This window comes from Macaca fascicularis, chromosome 2, assembly GCF_037993035.2.
Source record: "Macaca fascicularis isolate 582-1 chromosome 2, T2T-MFA8v1.1".
Classification (NCBI taxonomy): Eukaryota; Metazoa; Chordata; class Mammalia; order Primates; family Cercopithecidae; genus Macaca; species Macaca fascicularis.
Window position 1 is genome coordinate 171216867 of NC_088376.1, and position 25363 is coordinate 171242229.

At 41.4% G+C, this 25363-nt stretch overlaps 1 protein-coding gene and 1 long non-coding RNA gene across 41 annotated transcripts in view; one reads left to right on the forward strand and one right to left on the reverse strand.

Annotated features, from left to right (window-relative positions):
- The window catches only part of PHLDB2 (pleckstrin homology like domain family B member 2), a 231950-nt gene that overhangs the window by 98671 nt on the left and 107916 nt on the right, over nucleotides 1-25363 (reverse strand). For 14 of the 40 annotated variants that reach the window (XM_074033502.1, XM_074033501.1, XM_074033498.1 and 11 more), the window contains exon 1: nucleotides 14563-14720. The exons of 17 other annotated variants lie outside the window; for them this stretch is intronic. The gene's annotated coding sequence lies outside the window, so the exon portion shown is untranslated. Of the gene's footprint in view, nucleotides 1-14562; nucleotides 14721-14864; nucleotides 15167-25363 lie in introns of those variants that run through there. 9 more of the 40 variants (XM_074033494.1, XM_074033476.1, XM_074033500.1 and 6 more) reach the window with 3 other exon arrangements.
- LOC141409737 (uncharacterized) overlaps nucleotides 13652-25363 on the forward strand; it is a 52581-nt gene continuing 40869 nt past the window's right edge. The window contains exon 1 of the long non-coding RNA XR_012431714.1: nucleotides 13652-13786. This is a non-coding gene — a long non-coding RNA (uncharacterized lncRNA). The remainder of the gene's footprint in view (nucleotides 13787-25363) is intronic.

Sequence of the window (25363 nt, forward strand, 5' to 3'; positions counted from 1 at the left end):
AGGGAGAGCGGTAGTTTTGAGGAGGTTACAGTATAAAGAAATGGCAAAGAAGCCCACTGAAGGAAAGGGAATCTGACAGGTATTATTCAATAGTAGCATAAAGCCACTTGCACACCTAAAATTCTGGGAGTTAAAGGATGTAAACAAACTTCCAAGCCCCTATTAGGTCAGACCACTGGTACATCCAACAAACATTCTATCTCTGATAGAATTAAAGCAAAATCCATATAGGAAAAAATCATTAGTTTCTATAACACCGTTTTTTAAAATCCAGGACTGTAAGTCTCCTGGGATGAACTATATTTAATAATCGTGTATTTCTTACTCATGGTTATCTAAATCCTTTTCCATCCCCACCACCATGTAAGATATGCCCTCCTGGGTCCAAGCAGCATGCCTCCTCTAAAAGTGATTTAACTTGGACAGCAATCCTGCCAGTGTTTAGGTGTGGCTACAAAAAAATCTCTGAGAGGTTAGAATAGGCAAGAATTAATGCCAGTTAGTAAGAAAGACTTTGCTTTGAAAGAAATACATACAAAATGGGAAACAGAACTAAGTTAAGAGTATTCCCACAATATGCAGACACAGCAACCCAGAAAGCAAGCCAGGGCAGATGTCACTAAGCAGAATAAAAAGCTAAGCACTTATACCCAAACTGCATTTTAAATATTTACTCCAACGTAAAGAATTGAAGGGTTTAATACCTCTTGTCAAAATGAATACTCAAAGGTTTGGCTTTTGACTCAGCAGTATAAGATACCGATGTTACTTTTTAGATGATAAAATACATTAATATACTCGAATCTGTTTGTAGTTGGAAATGCTACTTAACCACCTGACTAAAATATTATGAAACTCTGTCCCCTCTCTATTTGGGCTAAATAAACTATAGAGTATTAAACTACAATACAGATTCCCTACTACCCCAGAAAGTGCCACCACCTCTCCCCCTCTCCATCACACACTTTTTCTAAAAACCAATAACTATGATTACCAAAGCAGACTGGTTGGCCAAACAAAATATAACAGCAGAATTTTCCAAAGTAGTGTTGGCTGAAAGATCAGCTTTACAAACTCTAGGGAAGCAACAAGCAGGATATTTGCAAATAATAAACCACATCTTAGAAACAGCCATGTACCATTTCTTCTTGGCCATGCATATCTGTAGAGGAAAGTTACAGATGACTGGGATAGCAGGATATTCCAGAGAAAATTTAGAGGGTTATTCGTGTTTGTTACCCCATTTTTTTTTTTTTTTTTTTTTTTTTTTTAGTTCAAGCGTATTGGCCCTGTTTAGGATGTGTAAAAGGTTGTGCATTTAGAGATTTACCATCAGATACAAATATGGAATCCATTCATTTTCCTGAGGCTTAGTTTACCTGCCACAGCTGAATGCACATGTATATTTGTTTCAAATTGATTTCTCTTCACCTTCAAATCAATTCAACTCAAAAGGTACAGAATAATTCCAATGGGTGACTTTTCTGACCCCATGAGGGACAACAATGGTTACTGATAGCTCTTGCCTTCCCTACTTCCAAAGTGCCCTTTTCATTTTAGGTGTGAGCAGGCCTAACCCCATTAGAAACTCCTAGAAAATGCGGACCAGTCATCAATCATGTACTCTGAATGCGGATTAGGGTGTGGGCAAGGAAAGAAGAGGCAGGAGGATGAAGAACACAGTGAAAGAGTTTGGTTTTAATTCCCTAGGCAATGAGAGTGGGAGGAACATGATTGTACACATCAGAGATTGCAGCTGAATGTAGAGGAAGAAAGCAGAGTTAGAGTTAGGATGGTGGGAGGTGAAGGAGAGCACACAAGACGCATTGCCAAGGTGACAACATGAGGGAGGGAAGTGGGGAAGGGAGGTCTGTGTTAACATGTGTAAGAGAGGAGGCAAAGAAGATGCCAAAGTTTACAGCCTGTCTTCTTGATCTATGCTGATGTGTTTGTTTTGGGTTTCCTGTATATTTTACGTAAACAAAAAAGAGGTCTCAGTGAAACTATACAATCCCTGCATTATGTTACTGTGGAAGGAAAACAGTCCCAAAGGCCTTAATGGCTACATGCCTTATTACATGCGTATCCACAGAATGGGCTAGGAGAAGCGAATGCATCTGGTGCCCATCTGAGAGAAAAGACAACACTGGGAAGTCTAAACAGGAAAGAAATTAATATATGTCAAAATGTTTGTGTTTACTTTCCAATCCATTAATTAAATCCCCCCAGTGCTCTTGTTATTTTATCACCTGAAACCTACTACATCACCTCATTAGAAAATGCCAAGAAGTCATGAAGAGATCGCTGGAAGGCACCCACAGAAAGTCACAATACTTTTTCCCTGGAAAATAAAATTACCTGAAAAATCAAATTAGGAATCATTTTTAAAAGTTCTTTGGGAGATTCTTTTCTCTTTGGTACAATTCTGGTATCTGTTTTGAAATAAAATTCTCCAGCTTCATTTATATCAGATAGCACCAGAATGAAGCTGATCCCTCAAACTATAAACCACCAACAGTGAATTTATGATACTGTAGGGATCAGAGTTCCAAGATAATGAAAACACACCGAAGGAACAAAGGTTTTTTTGAATTTGTTTGTTTTTTGTTTTTGTTTGTTTGTTTGTTTGACAGGGTCTGTCACCCAGGGTGGAGTGCAGTGGCACAATCTTGCCTCACTGCAACCTCCGCCTCCCAGGCTCAAGCCATTCTCCCACTTCAGCGCCCCAAGTTGCTGGGACTACAAGCATGAGCCACCACATCTGGCTAATTTTTTTTTTACTTTTTGTAGAAATGGGTTTTTGCCATGTTGCTCAGGTTGGTCTTTAAACTCCTGGGCTCAAGTAATCCACCTGCCTTGGCCTCCCAAAAGTGCTAGGATTACAGGCATGAGCCACCATGCCGGGCCAAGAACAAAGTTTTAAAAGCAAAGAAACAAATTTAAATGTCTGTTGTGTTGTATTGTGCTGTGTTGTGTTAGAGAAGAGGGACTTCAAGTCTGGCCTATATAAATGCAATTATCTAGGTAATTTACACCAAGTGAGTATAGAGAGTCCCCAAATTATACAACATATTACTTGTCATTTCACACTGTCATATAAAGACACTGCTTAGGATCATCCAATCAACATAGTAGGAATTAATGGAAGAGGGACCGACTGCAAGAGCAAGTGATAGAAAACTGTAAATCATTTCATATTGTTGAGAAAAATGCAGAGGGATTTAGATTACAGAAGCAAATTCAGGAAAACTCATTTCAAAAAAAAAATTAGGGTGTGGGTCAAAATTTCCACTTTATAACAAAGTTTGAGTCTACACCCATGCCCTGCAAGAGCCATGGAACAGAGACCCTGACTCGGAGTCCATATTTTGTGGCAGACAGTGGTTGATGTCTGGTGTTCAAAGCTCTCCCCACACACTGGTGGTCCACGGGCTGGTCTCTTTCAGCACTGATGTTTACAATAAGATGATGTTATGAATAAAGCATGCACTGATGACATGTAATTGAATTCAGACATCAGCTTAGAGCAGTACTTCAGAAGCAGTGCCATTCTTTACATGAATTCTGTGGGGGTATTTCTGTGGCCACCAATGGCAGCAGATGGGGCCTGAGGGGAAGCTTTTAGAGGATTGAAGGGAAAAACAAATCTAGTTCAACCTGAAACTCCAAGCTTTACACTGGACAACAATGGACACAAAAACTTGTCTCTTTTTCCACTAATCCCAACATCAAAACACAAGGAAGAGGGAGCTAATTATTAGAAGCTCCAGAAACAACCACTTCCTAGCAATATTCTCATTTCAAAAGTCAAAAAGCAGCCTATTTTCCTCATCCTCTGTTTTCCAAACACCATCCTCAGTTAAACCTTTAGTCTCCTCAACTCCCCCTCTGCAAATAGACCTAGCTACTTCACAAATATTTCCTTTCATTCTTATATCCTCCTCAACCTCCTCTATCTCTGCAAACAAGCCTCACCTGTCCACATATCCCCAAACCCATCTGCAAACACCCACCTCTGAGCAAATAGCCCCAGATCCTCTCCTTCCAATGCCATTCCCAACAGTTTCTGCAGCCATCCATAACCCTGGATCTTCCCACTATCTCAATATGTCTCCTTAGAACTTCCTCTTCTCCCGCTCACTCATCCTGGCTTTCTAACCTCTGTTCCTTTAAAACTCTTCCACCACACACAAGATTTTATATTCTACAGCAGAGAGAGAAAAAAGCCTGTTTGTTAGCAGGCATAGTCTCCTTATTGTTCTGTTTTGCAAATAAACACAGAAGCAAATGGATTCCAACTCCTCTTCCTTTGCACCATGTTCTTTGTCACTCAAAGACCTGCCTGTTTGAACAAAATAATTATTACCCACTAGATACATGTAGGTAGGTGGATAATCTCCAAGGAGGATGTTTACAATTATCAAAAAGATCCAAAAAAGCAGTTCCACAGGAAGAAATGTATTTTAATGGTAAAATAAGGAGGCTTGTTTATTCTTTCAGAATGAGCCTATTACAACAGGCAGCTGTAAATCCTAATGTGTGTAGACACGCACAAGTACACATACACTCCCAGAGACAGACACACATGCTGTCCACATGCCTACAGTGGCCTCAAACACACAAAGGCTTTTTGTGACTGCCAATGGGGACTCTTCAGAATTCAGACAACAAGACACAGCCTCAGAATTCACCAGGTGCTGGGAGTGATGTGTGGCAGGGCTGGAGAGAAAGGTGAGGGTCACTGGGGACCAGAATGTGGCTGCGATGTCTTAGGACACCGATTACATGGTTGCTTTCTTGCTTTTCTTTTCCTTTCTTTTTCCTTTTTCTTTTCTTTCTTTTTTTTTTCTTTTCTTTTTTTTTTTTTTTTTTGACTTTTTACTTTATCATATTCTAAAGATATCTAAAAGAAGAAGGAAGGAAGACCATTAGGGAAAGAACAAAAGACTCAAATGATGCTACAGGAGGGAAAAGGGGCCCAGAAGGAAGTGGAGAGTGATAGGGGATAATGAGAACATTAAGTGCAGAGGGAAGGAGTAGAGCACAATATAAAAGAAGTTCCAGCTTCTTCCTGTTACAATAAAAGAGTGTAACCCCGGGCTACCATTCCCTTCTGTTATCCCTAGCTGTACTGAAGACTGAGCTCTGTCAAAAAAGAAGAAAAAAAAAATTCCAGATGGTATTCAAAGGTTCCTAAAAGTAATCACAATCAACAGCAATAACCATATTTCAAATGAGGATCTTCATCTCCTGTGAGCAGGCTATTTTTAAATCAGTCTACATAGTTTTATATTAGGAATTCTTAGAAATCTTATAGGTCTCTTAGTAAGGAGGGTAAGCCATCAATCATAGGGATTTTAAAAAAAGTTTTGTGCTAGTCCCTTGAGTAAGACTAGTCTGTAGGAACTTTAAAATATTCTTTAGACTCTGCAAGTAATTTAGCTGCATGTTCCCTGTGATAACTCTCTTCAGCCAGTGAGGAGGACAGGTTGGAGGAGGACAGAAAGCAGAAGCAACCTCAGTAAACTTTTGAGTCATTAGTTTTCTCACACTTGCAAAATTCCTTTCTTTTACATAAATCATCAAGATGTGCTTTTTATCAATTAGACTCACATTTGTGTTAAAGCAGCTTTAGCAATATTTAAAGAAGAGACGCTGTCAATAAGTATTGAAGTATATATATATATATATAAAAATTCAGCTCAACACAAATTCAAAGTATGCTGTCTCTGATTACAGAATATACAAGGAAGAGAATAACACGGTTTAAAAAAACAAAAACAAAAAACCAGAGATGCAATTACCTAATTCTAAAATATGGGAAAGTCCCCAGTGGTGGGAGGGGGGTGGAGGAAGACTCATGAATAATCAAATGGCAAGAGAAAAAGAAAAAAAAAACAAGAGGAAGAGAGAAGTATTCTCTATTAAAGACACTGAGGGGACATACCAATTAAATGCAATGTGTGGACATGGTTTTGGATCCTGTTTGGAACAAACCATCTGTTTTTTAAAATGTATGAAGCTAGGCAAGGTGGCTCAGGCTCATAATCCCAGCACTTCAGGAGACTGAGGCATGAGGATTGCTTGAGCCCTGGAGTTTGAGACCAGACTGACCAACACAGCAAGACCCCATCTCTACAAAAATTTAAAAAATTAGCCAGGCATGATGGTGCATGCCTGTAGTTCCAGCTACTCAGGAGGCGGAGGCAGAGGCAGAGGCAGAGGCAGAGGCAGAGGCAGAGGCAGAGGCAAAGGCAAAGGTAGAGGCAGGTGGATCACTTGAGCCCAGGAGGTCAAGGCTGCAGTGAGCTATGATCATGCCACTGCACTCCAGTCTGGGTGATGCAGCAAGATCCCGTAATTTTTTTTTTAAGTATATGCTGGGAGCAGTAGATCAGGCCTTTAATTCCAGCACTCTAGGAGGCCAAGGCAGGCTGATCACTTGAGACCAGGACTTCGAGACCAGCTTGGGCAACATGGCGAGACCCCATCTCTATAAAATACACAAAAATTAGCCAGGCATGGTGGCACAAGCCTGCAGGTCCAGCTACTGGGAAGGCTGAGGTGAGAGGATCACTTGAACCCAAGAGACCAAGGCTACAGTAAGCCAAGATCGTGCCACTATACTCCAGCCTGGGTGACAGAGCAAGATCTTGTCTCAAAAAAAATTAAAATTAAAAAAAGACATACGAGACAATCAGAGAATTTGAGACTGGAAAATAGATGATAATGCTGTGATTTTTAAGTGTGATGATGATATATCTTAAAAATACTCTTAGAGTTACATTGTAAATTATGAATGAAATACAATGATGTTTGGAATCTGCTTTACAACAATGCATGTTTTGGGGTAAAACGAGGTTTACAAATGAAACAAGATTAGCATATATAAATAATTGTTGAAGCTGGGTGATAGGTACATGGATCTTTGTTTATTATTTTATTATTTTAGTGTATATTTAAATTTTTGTGTAGTTTAATATTTTTCATAATAAAATATCTTTTTAAAAAGCTACAAGCATTCTGCAAGTCAACATCAAATAAAATGTATATACTGACTTAAGAATTATAGTAGCTGACTTTACAAAGAAGGTTGGAGTCATATCACTGGCTCCTAGCTGATTTTTTTTTTTTAAGTATAAAATACTAACTCTTTATCATACTGAACTAAGTTCCTAAAAACTGATACATGTATTTTTAAGTACCTGGGAGAAGTTTGAAAGCAAATACATTTTCCAGAAAACAAGTAAGCAGGCCATCACATTTAAGATATTTGCAAGATAACGTTAGTTGGGGTAGCTAAGTTTCACCACTGTGTGCCCAAATAATGATTTCATCATAAAGTTGACACGTAAAAGCATTCACAAAAACTGTCAAACCCTCCATATCAAGAATTTCAGCCTCAATTAAAAGGTTAAAATACACACACACACACACACACCCCTTAGAAATGTATGTTAAGGAAGAGACTAACATACTTTGAATATTTTACAGTTCTGTTACTGCTTCTCTGAAACTGGAGGAGATCTTTAGGTCAAGTTCTTCATAGAATCCTAACCAAGGATTCTGACCAAGTCCCGCGTAAAGCTGGAAGGGTCTTCCTTTATTATGTGATCACCCAGTGACGAGGAGAATCATGGGATAACTCGGAGGTCCTGACTTCTGTGTGTACTGTACTTCAGATACTCTTCTTGAACCACAGGAGTGCTATAGGAAAAAGCACCCTCTGATCTTTTGATCTCAAAGCTAATTTCAAGCAAGAGCATTATCAACCTGGGGATCATATGTGGATAAAGATGCTCTCTTGACCCTGAAACCACCTCCGTGGACTTGAACTGGAAGCTGACGAGAGTGTATGGGAGGGAAACTCCGATCTTGTCGGCATCCTGCCCCATCCCACACTACTCATCAAAAGACACTCCCTTAAGAGTAATACTCAATTTTTCCAAAGTAACATTCCCCAGACCTATATACTTGCTGGAATTACCATTCCCTAACCCAGATTTATGAACTGGGAATAGTCATAGTATAAACAGGCTCACAAGAGGTGGAACAAACACAGGTCAACCACGTCTTCCATGTTTGTAATGCATTTCGCTTTAAATCAAAAACTGAGTGGGTGCAGCCAGGCTTGGTGGCTCATGCCTGTAATTCCAACACCCTGTGATGCTGAGGTGGGCGGATCACCAGAGGTCAGGAGTTTGAGACCAGCCTGGCCAATATGGCGAAACCCCATCACTACTAAAAGTACAAAAATTAGCTGGGTGTGGTGGTGCACACCTGTAATCCCAGCTACTCGGGAGGTTAAGGAAGGAGAATCACTTGAACCTGGGAGGCCGAGGTTGCAGGGAGCTGAATCGTGCCACTGTACTCCAGCCTGGGTGACAGAGCAAGACTGTCTCAAAAAAAAAAAAAAAAAATTAAGTGGGTGGGGTAAGTTTCTAAAATATTGTAAAGTAAAAATAGTAATTATGATAATATCATATCTTCATTACTTAGCAGTTGAGTATGCTGAATGAGTATTATAAGACACTTACTTTTTCCCTTCCATGCTATCTGCCTTTTGACCACTTATTGCTTGAAAGAAGGGAAATCACTTAAACAAGTCGAGATAAATAAACAATTGACTAAGTTTAATTTAATTTTAATCAATACTGCCTTTTATAACTCTGGCCAAAAGATCTAATAAAGGAAATGGTTACATTAGGATGTTATTTTTATTTCAGTGGCCAATCTAGTAGAAAGAACACTGGATAGGCCGCCAGGGAAGTGAGTCGGAAGATCCATCCTAGTTCTGGTTCTGCTAACAGAACTAAGATCTGGAGCACATCAATTCGCCTGTCTTCATTTTGCTTTAGCAGGAGTTTCTCCATATTCAAAATAGTGAGGGTGAATTACATGTTCTTTCTGCTCCAACTTTCTGGACTCCCACAGACACTGGTTAAACAACACAGGAGTGCTCATTATATAATGCAGGAAATGGAAATGACCACAGAACAGAAATAGTTTTAGTGATAAGGTGGCAGCTACCTAATTGGGAAAAGATTTCACCGGCACTGTTGCCCATGACATTCCAAAGGCATGGTAAATTGTTTCAGCATAACATAGTGGGGAAAAGGCCTGGTCAGAGTTATGTTAATGTAATATAATATGGGTATTTGATTCAGCATGATGCATAAGAAAGGTTTTGTCTGCATTCCCATGGCTTGCAGTTTCCTTAATAAATCTTAAACTGTTTTTGAAAAGCTACTTCTGCAATGACGTAAGCAGTGAGGCAGCCAGATATCACTTCTCAATCCCCTCTGAATATCTCTTGGCTGTGCAGCACTATTCACACCGGGTCTGCACTGGTCAAAAGAATGTAGGAGCTGGGTTTCCTTTGCTTTGATCTTTCCTTGTTTTAGCAGTAGGGTGGTCAAGAAAGAAACCTTGGAAAACTCTTGTAATCTTTAACTTTTTTGCTATTTCATAGGCTAGTTCCATGAACATACTGCCATCTAGGGCAGTCACATGCAATGTGCAAACAAAACATTCTAAGATGATCAACACCAATCCCCACTGAATTAGCAGTAAGTCTCAGATAAAGCTGACCTGGCTTACGGTCATCGATAAATAGTGGCATATACGATATTTTCTTGCCGTTTAATTTGTAAAGTAAGGAAAGGCACTTCATCTAATAAAATCAGCCCAACACACTAAACAAGCATCTTCTGTAAAAGTCCTCTCAAAAACTTTTTGACTAACTAACCCTGTTACTCTATATCTTATTAATCTTTGTATAGCAATTATCTACAATCTCTAGGTTTCCCATACATCAGTAAAATGATTTTTACACTTGGGTTTCTCTTATTGAGCACTAGTTGCTATAGACAACAATCTTGCCTTTAAAGCAGATACAGCGCGAAGCTTCTTTTCTGCAATGTCTAAGAAACATCCTTAAACGTCATGAAAACAACTGTAAGCAAATTAACTCCCGGAAGGTTCAAATTCCTGGATGAAAGTAGAGATAAGTTCTGCCTGGCTAAATGTTTACTTTGAAGGGATTTGAAAACCTGACCTAGCAATTTTGGTTTTATTTATTTTCAAAAGACAAGCTACTTTAATCAAATCCCAATAAATATTTTTAGCCAACAGTTATTTGTTTAAAAATTATTCCTGTCTCCTCTCCCATCATCTGAAAAACAGTAACAAGAGTGGCCAGATAAAAGGTGATGATGAAAAGACTGCTACACCTCTTTTGCCTAGTACCTGCAGGGGGGCAGATCGCTTAAAAGGGCCATCACTCTTGAGTCATTTCTAAATATATTACTATGTACTTGGCTTTGGGGTACACCCGTTGGCTAGCTGTCAAAATGATAAGAAACTATCTTAACACTTTCAGAGGTTTTATGTCTTCCACCAAAGGCACGTTAAAAACTTTCCCACATGGCCAGAACCTGTCAGATTTGAGTATTAGATAAAATAACTACCACAGCAGGACCACCTGGCACCCAGAACTAGAATCCATAATCATGAGCCTAATGGTTAATCATAGCAATGTAAACAGGAGAGTACACATGTTTGTAATTAATCAGGCTATGGTGTACAACTTTTCTGATAATCAAAAACTCATTGAGATAACTCCTTTCTATAAACAGAGCCATTCACAAATACCATGCTTTTTAAACTCTCCCAAGTAATTAACAATAACTTTCTTTACTATCATTTTCTTTCCCATTAGGTAAACACATGGAATGGTAGAGACTGTGGGTACAAGAGAAAGTGCAATAGAACAGGAGGCTTGCAGATTCTGCTGCTATCCAACCCAGTTAGTTGGTTGGAGGGAAAAGATTCAGATAAGAGGATTTCTAAGGTTCCTTTTACCCCCAGAGTTATTTTGTTCTACATGCTGAAAGAATAGCTAAGCTTGAATTGTCTTCTGATTCTTAATCCTAGTTCTATGCAATTGAATTTATATTAGATATCCCCTCATCAACTTATGAATTTGAATTTTCCCCACAATTTCCCCAACGCTTGCTCATTTCCATATGTGCCAGGTGTCTTTTTTTCTTTCATACTCAGGAGGACTCTGTTATTCTCCCTTCTGTCCAAGCCAGCCCTATCCATTCATGTACTCTACTCTTAACCGATAAGGCAGGGAGGGACAGAAAATCTCAAATGTTCTGTTTTGTACCTGGATTCAAAAGCAACATCTGCTATGTCTATGGAACCATCTGTTGCCCACTTTGCCATGGAAAGGACGGTGCAGGCATCAGAAGTGGAGTGTCACAGGTCATATAATGGAATTACCCCTTTCTGGGACTGGGGCACCCAGACATGTGCCCCACACTCTCTATGGCTAATGCCGCCCCTCCCCCATCGAAGCATTTATTTATTTTCTCACAGGGAATGGTGCTTTGAAACTTTCACACAAGGTCAGGTCCAGTGTGTTTTGGTGTTTGTTCCCATTTGCCTGAATCTCTATTTAAAATTTTTTAACTCCTGGGTTGTACCTAGAACTTTGTCTGCCTGCCGTTAGCTCACTTGAGACCTTATGAGTCCTAAAGTTCTGAGTGTCTCAGTTTTTTACATCTATAAAAAGAAGGGGTAGAAATTAAGTGATCTCTGAGGCTCCCTTGTGCTCTAATGCTCGCAAATCCCATGACTTTAATCCAACTCAAAGTTGTCAATGAACACAAGTTCCTGGACCTCTATGGTATATTAAGACTCTAAATGGCAAGGGCAAAAGAATCTGCTACCTACAAAGCGGCTTCTGTGATAAGGGTCTCTTGTTTAACACAGTTAAACAAGTCTCTTGAGGATTCAAATTAGATTAAGATCCCTAATCTTGTCAACCTACTCCCCCAGGCAATACTCTAGTGCAGGGCTTGGGGCTGCATAATTGTTTTTGTGTCCCATGCATGGCAGGATGCTGAACCGCATCCCAGGCCTCTATCCACTATATGGCAGTAGCACTCTACTCCTGTCAGTGGTTACCACCAAAAATACCTTGCCAATATCCCCCGGGGGCCAAAATCCCCTCTCCCATTGAGAACCACAGCTCCAATGTACGTCAGGACTTTAAGATAAAGCGCATCACTTCGGTGTTTTTGTTTCAAAAGAGTGACATTTACACAATCAACAATTAAGTACACCAAGACTTTACAGATAGATTTATAAGGCACAGGCACTCCACCTAGAAAATATACAAAGCCACTATCACTCTAAGCCATCCACAGCACCATAGCACTGCCTCCCTGCTAAGGGTTGAAAATTAGGATATAAAGTCATAACATTAACTGCTCTTTTAAAAACATTTAAAAGGAGACCAGGTGTGGTAGCTCATGCCTGTAATCCCAGCACTTTGGGAGGCCCAGGCAGGCGGATCACCTGAGGTCAAGGGTTTGAGACCAGCCTGACCAACATGGCAAAACCCTGTCACTACTAAAAATACAAAAATTAGCCAGGCGTGGTGGCAGGCGCCTGTAATCCCAGCTACTTGGGAGGCCGAGACAGGAAAATGGCTTGAACCAAGGAGGCAGAAGTTGCAGTGAGCCGAGGTAACTTCAATGCACTCCAGAGTCAACCCTTGCTTACAGACCTCAAAACGGAGCTTTGAAGAAAATAGTGAAAACTAGAGGTTGGTTAATCACTTTGGCTTATTTTGTCCTCTCTTGCACACACACACAAACACACAGGGTAAATAAAATGTTTCTGGAAAGGCTGCTAACGAATTTCAGCTTGGTCACAGTTCTTGAAGATAGGAGTGAGCAAGCTCTTACTCCAATTTCCTAAGTATCTTTTCCTCCCCATTTCAAATAGGGATCCAGGCGACACCCATGGCAGTCGATCTCAACACCAAAAGAACAGCAGCTGCCAGCTGCATACAACAGATTGAGGCCTGCAAATTGACTGAAATGATGACTACTCTTAACCAGACATCTCATTTTTCCACTTGTGACAGGCTGAGATCTGCAAACCTCTGGGTCTCAAGAGGTGAAGGCTACATTAGCCAACTAAGAGCAAAAACTCAACTCTTCCTTGTCATTAAAGCATTTGCCAGTTATAAATGGTTTGGAGACTTTACAGAATTTAAGTACATGTAATGTTTAAATTTCCCTATTAAATGTAAGAGGCAAAGAAAATCCTTCTAAATAACTAAGCAGAGGATATGAAAAGGGAGCCAAGAATAGACACAACTGTTACTTTTCAAAGAACCTTCGCTCTTTATTCAAACAAATATTTACACAATTGAAGGCAACGGCAAGGGAGATATAGCCATTCACTGAAAATAGTGGGCAACTCTAACGGTTTATTTATCCCAAATCCGACTGCTCTGTTGCTATCCTACCAGGAACCAAGAATTCAAGTGTTCACAGGGCAAAAGTTTAACCTTCTGAAACTGTGGACCTCATTTAGATCTCTCCCAGCCGAATTCAAACGTTAGAATCCCAGAGACATATCTCGAACGCCCAAATAAAACCAAACTAGGAAGCTTAAAATTACACGTCCAGAATTTGAAAATCTACATCTGTAACTTACACGTTCATATTACGAAGGGAAATGTGGCTGACAAATATTTACACTAAAAAGACTCCACATTTTTATGCCTCGTCTAGTTACACTCCCAGCTGTGCCTGGCTATGACTAGCTGCGCATTCTAGAGCTCTTTAGAGCTACTTCAGAGTTGCAGGATAAAGATTTCTAGGGAAGAGGGCAGGGCCAGGCGCCCGGAGAATTTCCAGCCACGGGCTAGTTTACCAAGAGAAAGAGCTGCGGGCGTCTCTCCCTCTTTTACATAAGAAAGGTAAGTGAGGAACCGCGAAGCAGTTTGACTTCCCAAGCTCTTTCAAACAGGAAACCCCAACCCTGGGAGGGACAGCCGGTCAGCCTTTTAATTTCCTGGTGGTGGCGGGAGTTAGCCAGGTCCTCGGCGCTTTAATAAGTGATGACTGCTAGGGCTAAGTTATTAAACGTACCAGCAAACAATTCAGCTGCGCCTCCGCCGCGCAGGGCGCTGGAGAAACAGCGGGTTAAAATACTCCCCAAGCCTTCCAGCTGCTATCTCTAGGGGTGCCGAGACGGCCACACTATAAACTTTCAGGGGGGTCAAAGGCCAAATCGGAATCAGCCGCTCTTGGCTGTTAAACCTCGTGAGGTTCACTCCTGAAAGAAAGTGGAACTAGAAGCGCAGCCAGCCAAATATTTGAGGGGAGGGAGTCTTCTCTGAATCCCGCGCCCTACACCAACCAGCAGCGGACCTTCTCTGTCTCAGGGAGCTCTCCCAAGGATCCCCATCCCTCTCTCCATGTGCATTCCAGAGTTGTTAGAAAAAGTTGCCCCCAGTTCCCCCACATCCTGCCTGTTTCCTACAATCACTCTGGAAGCATCTCCCCTACCAGACAGACATTCCCTCCGCGGGATCCCCTCAACCCCCCGAGAGTCATGCACAACGGGGTTCGTCACCCCCCCCACCACCACCACCCAGCTGCGCAGCCTGGGCACTGCCGACCCCAGCCTGGGCTTTTGTCCCTACAGCCTGTAAAGAAGCAAAGAAACTTTGCGCCCGCGGAGCCCACTCACCGTCTCATCTTTCCTCCAAACCGCCGCTCTACGCTGGCGCCGCCGCCCTAGCGCCTGGCCCTTGCCCCCGCCTACCCTGTCTCCGTCCGTGAGCCCGCCGGCCCCTCCTGACTCGCGGTGATCAGTCAGCGCGCCCCTCCTCGGCCCGGGCAGCCACTGCCTCCTCTCCGCCCCCAACCCTCCGCAGCGCAACCGGCGGCAACCAACTCGGGCGCGGGGGAGGCAGTGTCCCCGGGGCGCACTCCTGGCACACGGAGTCGGCGCCACCCCCTCCTTCCGGGCGACCACCGCCGCCGCCTCACCTGGCCGTCGGTGTGGCCCGTTCCTGGCGGCGAGAGAAGGCAGGCTCGCTCGCTCCTTGCGCCACGCCACACCGTCGGGCCCCCCTCGGGCCGTAATGGTGGGCTCCGCGCGGCTGGGTCCGGCACCCCTGACCCCCTTTGTAACCACCGCGGCGGGCACCCAGGGAGTTCGAGCAACGAAGTTGGTGACCTACCCTGCTCCCAGGCAGTTTGCTGTTGGGGCTTTCACGGCTGCTGGAAGGGCCTGGCTTTTTGCCCCATCACTGGGCGCCAGCTTCTCAAAGCTACGTTCACAGCAACGCAGTAGGGACTTCTGTAGCAGGCTTTTTTTAAGAGCTGAAAGAAGGGCGGGAGGGTTTACGTCCTCGGGTGATGATTTCCTCAACCGACAGCGAAGTATCTATTGGGAAACTCCAGGTGACTGCACCTCCTTCTGACAATTCGCCCCGGGGCAAGTTTACCAGATGCGTCAGAAAGCAGGTTTGCAAAATCCTCAGAGAACAGCCTCAGCTAAGGACGGGGGTCAGGAGGGTTTTAAACTCATTCTGATTTCCTTGCAATCACATCTCTTGAAAGTTTTAGTATTTTCCCCAATATTTTTTCTGAGTTGCTATAACCAATGAAAACAATGCTGATGTAGATGTTCACCAGCCAATGCTTTATTGGAAGTCAACGAATGAGACCGAGGGTGGCCCATAATCGATCTCGGCACGCGGAAATGTGAACCTCTTCCAAGGTCTGGGCGAGTCTCTAGAGTTACACAGATGAAGGACATTGGCCCTCGAGAATCCCACACCAGCAAAGAAGAGCACAACGAAGTGCAAATTACTTATGATCATTGTGGCTTTGGGCAAGTTGTTGTAGCTCCCAGCAACAATTTCTTCACCTAGAGTGCAGCAATAAACGACACTGATGCTGCTAATAAGCTTCTGAATAATATATGCAAAGTACCTGACACCATGAGCATAATAACTCAGTATACTGTCACTGAAGAAATAGCTTATTTAATGCACTTTTCATATGTGCAAGTAAAAGTTTGACTTTTAATTTTAGGGAGAGCCTTACCTACGGAATGCCTTAAAAAAAATTTTTTTTTAAATTATACTTTAAGTTCTGGGATACATGTGCAGAACGTTCAGGTTTATTACATAGGTATACATGTGCCATGGTGGTTTGCACCCATCAGCCCTTCATCTAGGTTTTAAGCCCCACATGCATTAGGTATTTGTCCTAATGCTCTCCCTCCCCTTGTCCCCCATCCCCCAACAGGCCTCGGTGTGTGATGTTCCCCTCCCTGTGTCCATATGCTCTCATTGTTCAAATCCCACTTATGATGAGAACATGCAGTGTTTGGTTTTCTGTTCCTGTGTTAGTTTCCTGAGAATGATGGTTTCCAGCATCATCCATGTCCCTGCAAAGGACATGAACTCATTCTTTTTTATGGCTGCATGGTATTCCATGTTGTATATGTGCCACATTTTCTTTATCATTGATGGGTATTTCGGTTGGTTCCAAGTCTTTGCTATTGTGAACAGTGCTGCAATGAACATACGTTTGTATGTGCCTTAATAGTAGAATGATTTATAATTCTTTGGGTATATACCCAGTAATGGGATTGCTGGGTCAAATGGTATTTCTAGTTCTAGATCCCTGAGGAATCGCCACACTGTCTTCCACAATGATTGAACTAACTTACACTCCCACCAACAGTGTAAAAGTGTTCCCATTTCTCCACATCCTCTCCAGCATCTGTTGTTTCCTGACTTTTTAATGATCACATTCTAACTGGTGTGAGATGGTATCTCATTGTGGTTTTGATTTGCATTTCTCTAATGACCAGTGATGATGAGCATTTTTTCATATGTTTGTTAGGAATGTCTGGTTTTTCAGAGGAATTTTTTCCCCTGTCCTGAGTTTTTGCCCTGCAGAAGCATACATACACTGATCAATCCAACAGTTAAACAGTTAAGTGCTCCAGCATTGTTCTTTTCTCACCCACGTCATCTCTTTCCTCCTCTTTTTTGGATCATCCCCATGAACATAACATCATTTTATTTCCTTTACCCTGGAATTTTTTTCTTTTCTCTTTTTTTTTTTTTTTGAGACAGGGTCTCGCTTTGTCACCCAGGCGGGAGTGCAATGGCATGATCATAGCTCACTGCAACCTTAACCTCCTGGTCTCCAGTGATCCTCCCACTTCAGCCTCCATGAGGTGCAGACCACCATGCCCAGCTAATATTGAATGTTTTGCAGAGATGGGGTTTCACCACATTGCCCAGACTGTTCTTGAACTCCTGGGCTCAAGCGATCTGCCCACCTCCGCCTCCCTAAGTGTTGGGATGACAGGCGTGAGCCACTGTGCCCAGCCTCCTACTTCCCCTTTATCACTCACTTAGCCCTTGCCACAATGGCCTCCTAGACTAGATTCCTAGGTAAATACGTTCCATCTCAGGGCCTTTGTTGTAATTGCCCTCTCTGCCTAAAATTCCCTCCTCCCAAGTAGCTGCATGGTTCACTCCCTCACTTCCTTCAAGACACTCTTCAGTGTCACTGTGTTGCTCAGGCCTGCTGTGACCACTCTACTTAAAGTTTAAAATGTGTTTTCCATACTACTTAAATTTATTTTTTGACAAAGTCACCACATTCTATTACCTTGTAAAATGTACTTTTAAAATTATGTTTATTGTCTGTCTCTCCTCACTAGAATGTCAGGCAGGCAGGCAGAGAGCGTTGCCTGTTCTCTCCAGTGCTATATCCCTAGTGTGCCTAGAAGGATGCCGGACATGTAAATGGTGCTTAAGAATAAATGATGGCTTTGACCCAAAGCACTGTGTTGCAAACATTTCCTTGCCTCGAGCAATGCCAGAAATACACTTGACTACATAGACATCTTAGAGACAACTTTTCTCCCTTCAGAAGATCTAAGGAGAATGCGCACCAACACAGCATATTTAGAATGGCCATAATTAGATTGCCAATATTTATGTCTAAGAAAAAAATAGCTAAATTTATGGAGAGCAACAATTACTATCATACACGTATCCGGTATTCTTCCAAATATAGGACAGTATTAGTTGATGAAACAACCCTATGACAGTTACTGTTACTACTCCCATTTTATAAGTGAAAAAAGGATCACAGAGAAGTCAATTGTCACTCAGGTAATAAGCTGGTAGAAGCAGAATTTGAGCACTCATTCTTGAGTTCATTGTCTTTAATGCTACCTTCTACCTCTTTCCTAAGTATGAATGTTACTAGAGGACATGTCTGTATAATGAATAATTCCTAATTACTAGACAAAAAGTAATCCTCACTGGCCTCCCTTCACTGCCTTGTTTTATCTGCTGGCATCTCTGTCTCATTATAGCCAAGCTCCTAGAAGGCAAAGGGAGTCATTTTATTCATATTTGTATGAATCATACTCCAAGACTTATACATGGAAGGGACTAGAAAAGTATTCATTGAATGTGACTTTTTCAAGTGACCAAACCCAGCAAAGTTTCCCATTCCTGATGAGTTACAGTGGTTTTCAGTAGCTTTCATAAGGCCATAGCAGCCTGAAGATAGACGAGACCACCCTGAAGGTGCAAGTGTAAATTAGATAAATTCAGTCCAGGCTCAGTGGCTCACGCCTGTAATCCCAGCACCTCGGGAGCCAAGGTAGCAGGACCGCTTGAGACTAGAAGTTCCAGAGCAGCCTGGCCAACATGGCAAAACCCTGTCTCTACTAAAAATACAAAAATATTAGCCCCGCATGGTGGTGCACCATCTGTAGTCCCAGCTACTCGAGAGGCTGAGGTAGGAGAATCACCTGAGAATTCAAGGCTGCAGTGAGCCATGATCGCACCACTGCACTCCAGCCTGGGTGGCAGAGTGAGACCTTGTCTCAAAAATAAAAAACAAACAAATAAACAAAAAAACCAGACAAATGCAAATGCAGACCCCAACATCTATAGAAAGCACTCAATAAAGTACAACTGTTATCGTTATTATTGTATTACCAGACTTTCTTTTAGTTATGATGATGGAAAGAAAGAAAGAAAGAAAGAAAGAAAGAAAGAAAGAAAGAAAGAAAGAAAGAAAGAAAGAAAGAAAGAAAGAAAGAAAGAAAGAAAGAAAGAAAGAAAGAAAGAGAGAGAAAGAAAGAGAGAAAGAGAAAGAAAGAAAGAAAAAGAGAAAAGAAAGAGAGAGAGAGAAAGAAAGGAAAGAAAGAGAGAAGGAAGGAAGGGAGGGAGGGAGGGAGAGGTGGGAGGGAGGGAGGGAGGGAGAGGTGGAAGGGAGGGAGGGGGAGAGGTAGAGAAAGAAAGAGAACGAAATAGAGGAAGGAAGGAAAAGAAAAATAAAAGAAAGAAAGAAAAGAAAGAAAGAAAGAGAAGGAAAGAAAGAGGAAGAAAGAAAGAAAGGGAAAGAAAGAAAGAACAGAAGAGGGAGGAAGGAAGGAAAGAAAGAAAAGAAAGAAAAAGAAAGAAAAAGAAAGAAAAAAGAAAGAAAAAGGAAAGAGAAAGAAAGAAAAAGAAAGAAAGAAAGAAAGAAAGTCTTTCTACTTTTTGCTATTTCCTGGGTTCTTTATAATTAAGTTTTCTATTTAATCACAGACCAGAGTCCTGCCTCCCCCTCTGCCATTCCTTATCACTAGAGATATTTGTGTTGTAAACTAAACAGCAGACCTTTCTTGTTTGCCTCTCCAGGATCTGTAGTGATTACAGTCCCTGATCTTAGTTTCCTTTATCCTTCACCCTCTCAGGTGGGGAACTTTAAAGTGTTGCACAGTGTGGAGGCTAAAGCAACTCTCTTGGATGCTCATCTGCCATGCTGACTTGTTTTTTCTTTTTACTCTAATTCCATGGAAGATTACATGTTGACTTCTGATTAACCCGAGTTCTGGGAATTACTCGAAGATTTGTACTTTATCTACTGTTACCTTAAATCCTGCCCTTGCGTCAAAACAACCTTGACCATAAATCCTGCCCATAGGAAGATTCACATAGCATTCTTGCCTCTCCCTGAGGGGTCGACTTCAATTCTCCCACACATTCTTTTCCTTTAGTTTATGTGTCTTGACTCTGGGGGTGACAGCATGGAGATGCACCATCTTTTTTCGCAGCCACTGGGGACATGGCTTCTGTTCATAAGTCTCTATTAAATGTTTCTTTCTGAGAAACTGGACTTGTCAGCCTCTTTGACTTTTCAGCTTTTGTGGTCTTTGGGAGTAGGTTTGTACATACCTGCTCACTTTGAAACACATACAGTGATATTATGAATTTCGATGTTATTCCATTTGGAATTATTTTTGCTATTGTTCCCTTTTATTAGAAAAGATTGGTTGGATTTGATTAACTTTTTGTGTCCTCAATCTGTATATTTGCTCCTTTCTCTGCAATGATAGCCTAACAAATCTTTGTAGCTATTAACTCATTTCAATCTCACTGCAGTTTAGTTCATGGAACAATTGATTTTGCTGAAGTTCACTTTAATATTATGATGATTTAATGAATCAAGAAATTTCTACTTGCAGAGTGCAGTGGAAAAATCATTGACTGTGAAGTCAGGCAGAACTGGGTTTTGAGCCCGGATTCAGCCCCTTTGCTAGCTAATATAGTTTGGCTCTGTGTCTCAACCGAAATCTCACCTGGAATTGTAATTCTCATAATCCCCAAGTGTCAAGGGTGGGACCAGGTGGAGGTAATTGGATCTTGGGGGCAGTTTCCCCCATGCTGTTCTCATGATAGTGAGTTCTCATGAGATCTGATGGTTTTGTAAGTGTCTGGCATTCCCCCGGCTTGCATTCATTCTGTCCTGCTGCCCTGTGAAGAAAGTGTCTGCTTCTCCTTTGCCCTTGCCATGATTGTAAGTTTCCTGAGGCCTCCCCAGCAGTGCGAAACTGTGAGTCAATTAAACCTCTTTCCTTTATAAATTACCTAGTCTCAGGTATTTCTTTACAGGAGTGTGAGAACGGACTAATACACTAGCCAAGTAATTTGAGTGCATTATTTACCTTCATTGAGAAGCAAACCTCTATTCTGAAAAGTAAGAACTCTTTTTTCTGGGGGGGCGGGGGGATGGAGTGTTGCTCTTGTTGCCCAGGCTGGAGTGCAATGGCGTGATCTTGGCTCACTACAACCTCTGCCTCCTGGGTTCAAGCGATTCTCCTGCCTCAGCCTCTGGAGTAGCTGGGATTACAGGCATGGGCCACCACGCCCGGCTAATTTTGTATTTTTAGTAGAGATGGGGTTTCACCATGTTGGTCAGGCTGGTCTCGAACTCTTGACATCAGGTGATCTGCCCACCTTGGCCTCTCAGAGTGCTGGGATTACAGGCATGAGCCACTGCGCCTGGCCAAACTCATATTTTATGAGCCAGTGTGTTAATGTAGGTACCATTCCTTGCACAGGGGATAAATAGCACAAAAAGAACACCCAGCAGAGTAGTTTCCAACCACATTTGCCTTTCTGGAACTATTGATAATGATGTTGACCATTGTGTTGTATACTGACTGTCCTATATAAGTTCAGTTCCAAATTACACACTCTTTTTAGAATTTAGGACTTGGATAAATTTTCTCTCTAAAAAAATGAATGTGCTTTCATTTCTTAGAAAAAGCATCTCATCTATTTTCACGTTGGATCTGCAACTGTTGTTAAGGGGAACTGTGTAACCCAGTGTTTCTCTTTGTATCCTTGTTGCCAGGAAGCCCAGAGTCAAGCTTACCATTAAATTTTTGTGTAACGGTAATAAAGACTTTGTTTTCCTCTCCTTTTTAAAATGTTGATGTATTTTTATGCCAATAACCTTATTGAATACTTGGTTTTTACTATACATTCTCTAATATATATTTAAATATATAAAGTATAAATAGCATATTATTCAAATTAATACCAGAAAGTTAACCAAAACTAAAGTGGGAATCACTTTAACCTCACAGGGGCATAAAAAGGCAAATACCTAATTTTTGTCTCCTCAGGTTTAATGATTATCCCCATGTGCTGCTTTATCTTTAAACAATTACAAGGTAGGTTCTCTAATTAGGAGAAAAAATCTAAATCTATTTGGAACATCTGATTAATTTCTGCATCAAATGTTCTCTTTCTGCCCTACCCCCAGTCTTTTCTGTGAGTTTCTATTGCAATCAGGCAGGAAAAGGATGGTGTGTGTGTGTGTGTGTGTGTGTCTTTTAACCTATCCTAGATGTGTTATCTGGCTCACTTTTCTTATCACTTGAGGACCCTGAATTGGTCTACTTTGCCTGCATAGAGGGCTTAAAACAAGGAGTTTCTCTGTATCTTACCTACTTATCATGGAAAAAAAAAAAAAAAAAACCAACACCTTATCAGCAGTATTCCTTGATACTGAAGAGAACTCAGCTTCTCTTCTATTGGTTTTCTTTGTTTTTCCTTTCATCTGAACTTTCATCATCCCTCCAGTTATACCATACCTTGATTTCAAATTTGTCCTTAATGTTATACATAAAGATAATTATATTATGTATAAAGATAATTATACATAAGGATTATTATATATAATCTTTATGTATATTAATTTATGTATATATCATATATAATATGTACTACCTATGATCTTTACATATAACATAACTATATTTAAATATATTACATATAGAGAGAGAGAGAGCGAGAGGGAGAGGGAGAATGCCACCTTGGGCAGGGATAGATGTCTAAATTGATGTGTCAGAGATACACAGACTTCAGCACGTGGGAGAATTCTGACAACTGAGAGCGGGGGCCAGGATTCAGAACACAAGAAATGTTAAAACAAAGGCAAATTTACGAAACACCTACTCTGTTTTATACTGCCTAGCATATAACTGTAATGTGATAATGTAATATATGCTAAAAAACAATGATACAGAAGAGTTCAGGTAAAGGGGTATCTGTGTCCAGTGAGTCCACCAGGGAAGACACCATATGTGAGTTTCATATTGAAAAAAAAAAGGGTTGGGAGGCCTTCTAGGCGGAGGAAAGACCACGAACAATACAGGAGGACAGTAAAGCCAAGGCAAGTTTGGGAAAGAGTGAGTAATACAGCCGCCTGAGCTGGGGAGGGAGGAGTAGGAGATAAGATCTAGGGTGCTGGGGCCAGATTTGAGGAAAGGGGAAAGATGGGGCTTTGAATTTTAGGCTTCGCATTGAATACCATTTTCATTATGTCATTTCCTTACTCTGAACTTGCACTGGCTCCTTGCTGCTGGACAACAGGAAGAGCCAGGGGCTGTGTAGGAAGTGGAACAACATGATTATATAGGCATACGGTGAAAAAGAAATATGAGCTCCAACCATGACATTTAAAGACTCTAATAAAGCCCCACTCTACTTCCTGTATTAAACAAGGTGTCAGTTGCAAGTCAAGGCTGCTCAACTGCGTATTCATTAGGGTCACAATTAACATATTAAATCTCTCCGTCCACTCCAGACTGCCCTTTTTCTTTTTCAGAGTTAACATAACTCTGTAGTTACAGATCCTAAAATGCTCACAGAAATACACATGAACAGGCCCCTTTGGGTGTTGGGTCACTGATGGACCAGAAATTCAGTGACAATATTCCAATTAACTGGCTGTGTCTGCAGGGACTCAGAGCTACTTGCCTTACCATTTTTAATGTTCCACTTGCTGGGGACAATTTCATTGCTTTTCTCAGGAGAATCGCGAAGAACATTAGTACAACTCTTTTTTATTTTTTTGAGACGGAGTCTCACTCTGTCACCCAGGCTGGAGTGCAGTGGCGTGATCTCTGCTCACTGCAAGCTCCACCTCCCAGGTTCATGCCATTCTCCTGCCTCAGCCTCCTGAGTAGCTGGGACTACAGGTGCCCACCACCATGCCCGGCTAACTTTTTGTATTTTTAGTAGAGATGGGGTTTCACCATGTTAGCCAGGCTGGTCTCGATCTCCTGACCTCGTGATCCGCCCACCTCGGCCTCTCAAAGTGCTGGGATTACAGGCGTGAGCCACTGCGCCTGGCCAAAAACATTATTTTATAGCACTCAACTCTGACTGGAGATTTATGTTAGTGCTCAATAAATTCTAAATGGTTGTTTGAAGCATTTATTTCTGAGATACAGATGGTGATGTTATGACTAGCATAGTTCCTTTATTTATGTATTTACTTTAAAGACAAGGTCTTGTTCTGTTGCCCAGGCTGGAGTATAGTGGGGTAATTATAGGTGATTGTAACGTGAAACCTGGACTCAAGCCATCCTCGTGCCTCAGCCTCCCAAGTAACTAGGACCACAAGTGCATGCCACCACACCCATATTTTAAAAATTCTTTGTAGAGATGGGGTCTCGCTACATTGTCCAGGCTGGTCTTAAGCTCCTAGGCTAAAGGGATCCGCCTGCTTCATCTTAGTATGGTTATTTTAGTCTCATTTGAATTTATGACTATCCTCAAGAACCAAGAATTTCTTTTTAAATTTTTAAAATTTCAATAGCTTTTTAGGTACAAGTAGTTTTTTGTTACACAAATGAATAATATAGTGATGAATTTTGATATTTTAGTGCACCCATCATGCAGGTAGTGTACATTTACCTAATGTGTAGTTTTGTATCCCTAGCCCCGCCCCCCACCTTCTCCCTTTGAGTCTCTAAAGTCCGTTATGTCACTCTGTATGCCTTTGTGTACCCATAGCTTAACTCCCACTTATAAGTGAGAACATACAGTTTTCGGTTTTCCACTCCTGTTATTTCATTTAGAATAATGGCCTCCAGCTCCATCTAAGTTGCTGGAAAAGACATTATTTCATGCCGTTTAATGGCTGAATAGTATTCCATGGTGTATCTATACCACATTTTCTTTATCCACTCATTAGTTGATAGGCACTTAGGTTGGTTCCACATCTTGGCAATTGTGAATTGCACTGCTATAAAATACATGTGCTAGTGTCTATTTTGCATAATGACAAGAACCAAGAATTTCTGAGTTACAAATATTCCTAAAGAAGATGATCAAAATTCACTTGCTGTGCTATTCAAATGGAAAACAAAAGAAGCTCTATTTAAAAGGTCATTCTCTTATTGATGATTTCCAGAGGTTGATTCCTAAGGTATTAGTATTATATTTACGAACTTGACATAAGAATTTTCAGAACTTTGGCCTGGCACAGTGGCTCATGCCTGGAATCCCAGCGCTTTGGGAGGCCAAGGTGGAAGGATCATTTGAGCCCAGGAGTTTGAGACCAGCCTAGGCAACATAGCAAAATCCCTTCTCTAAAAAAAAAATTTTTTTCAATTATCCAGGCATGGTGTCATGGGCCTCTACTCCTTACTCTGGAGACTAAGGCAGGAGGATCAACTAAGCCCAAGAATTCAAGGCTGCAGTGAGCTATGATTCCATCACTGCATTCCAGCCTAGGCAATAGAGTGAGACCCTATCTCAAAAAAAAAAAAAAAAAAAAAGAAAGAAATCTCCAGAAATTTAACACGAGTATATGGATTCACTGTATCTTCAATGTTAATATTAAAGTTAGCTTTATAAAAGGCTTAGCAA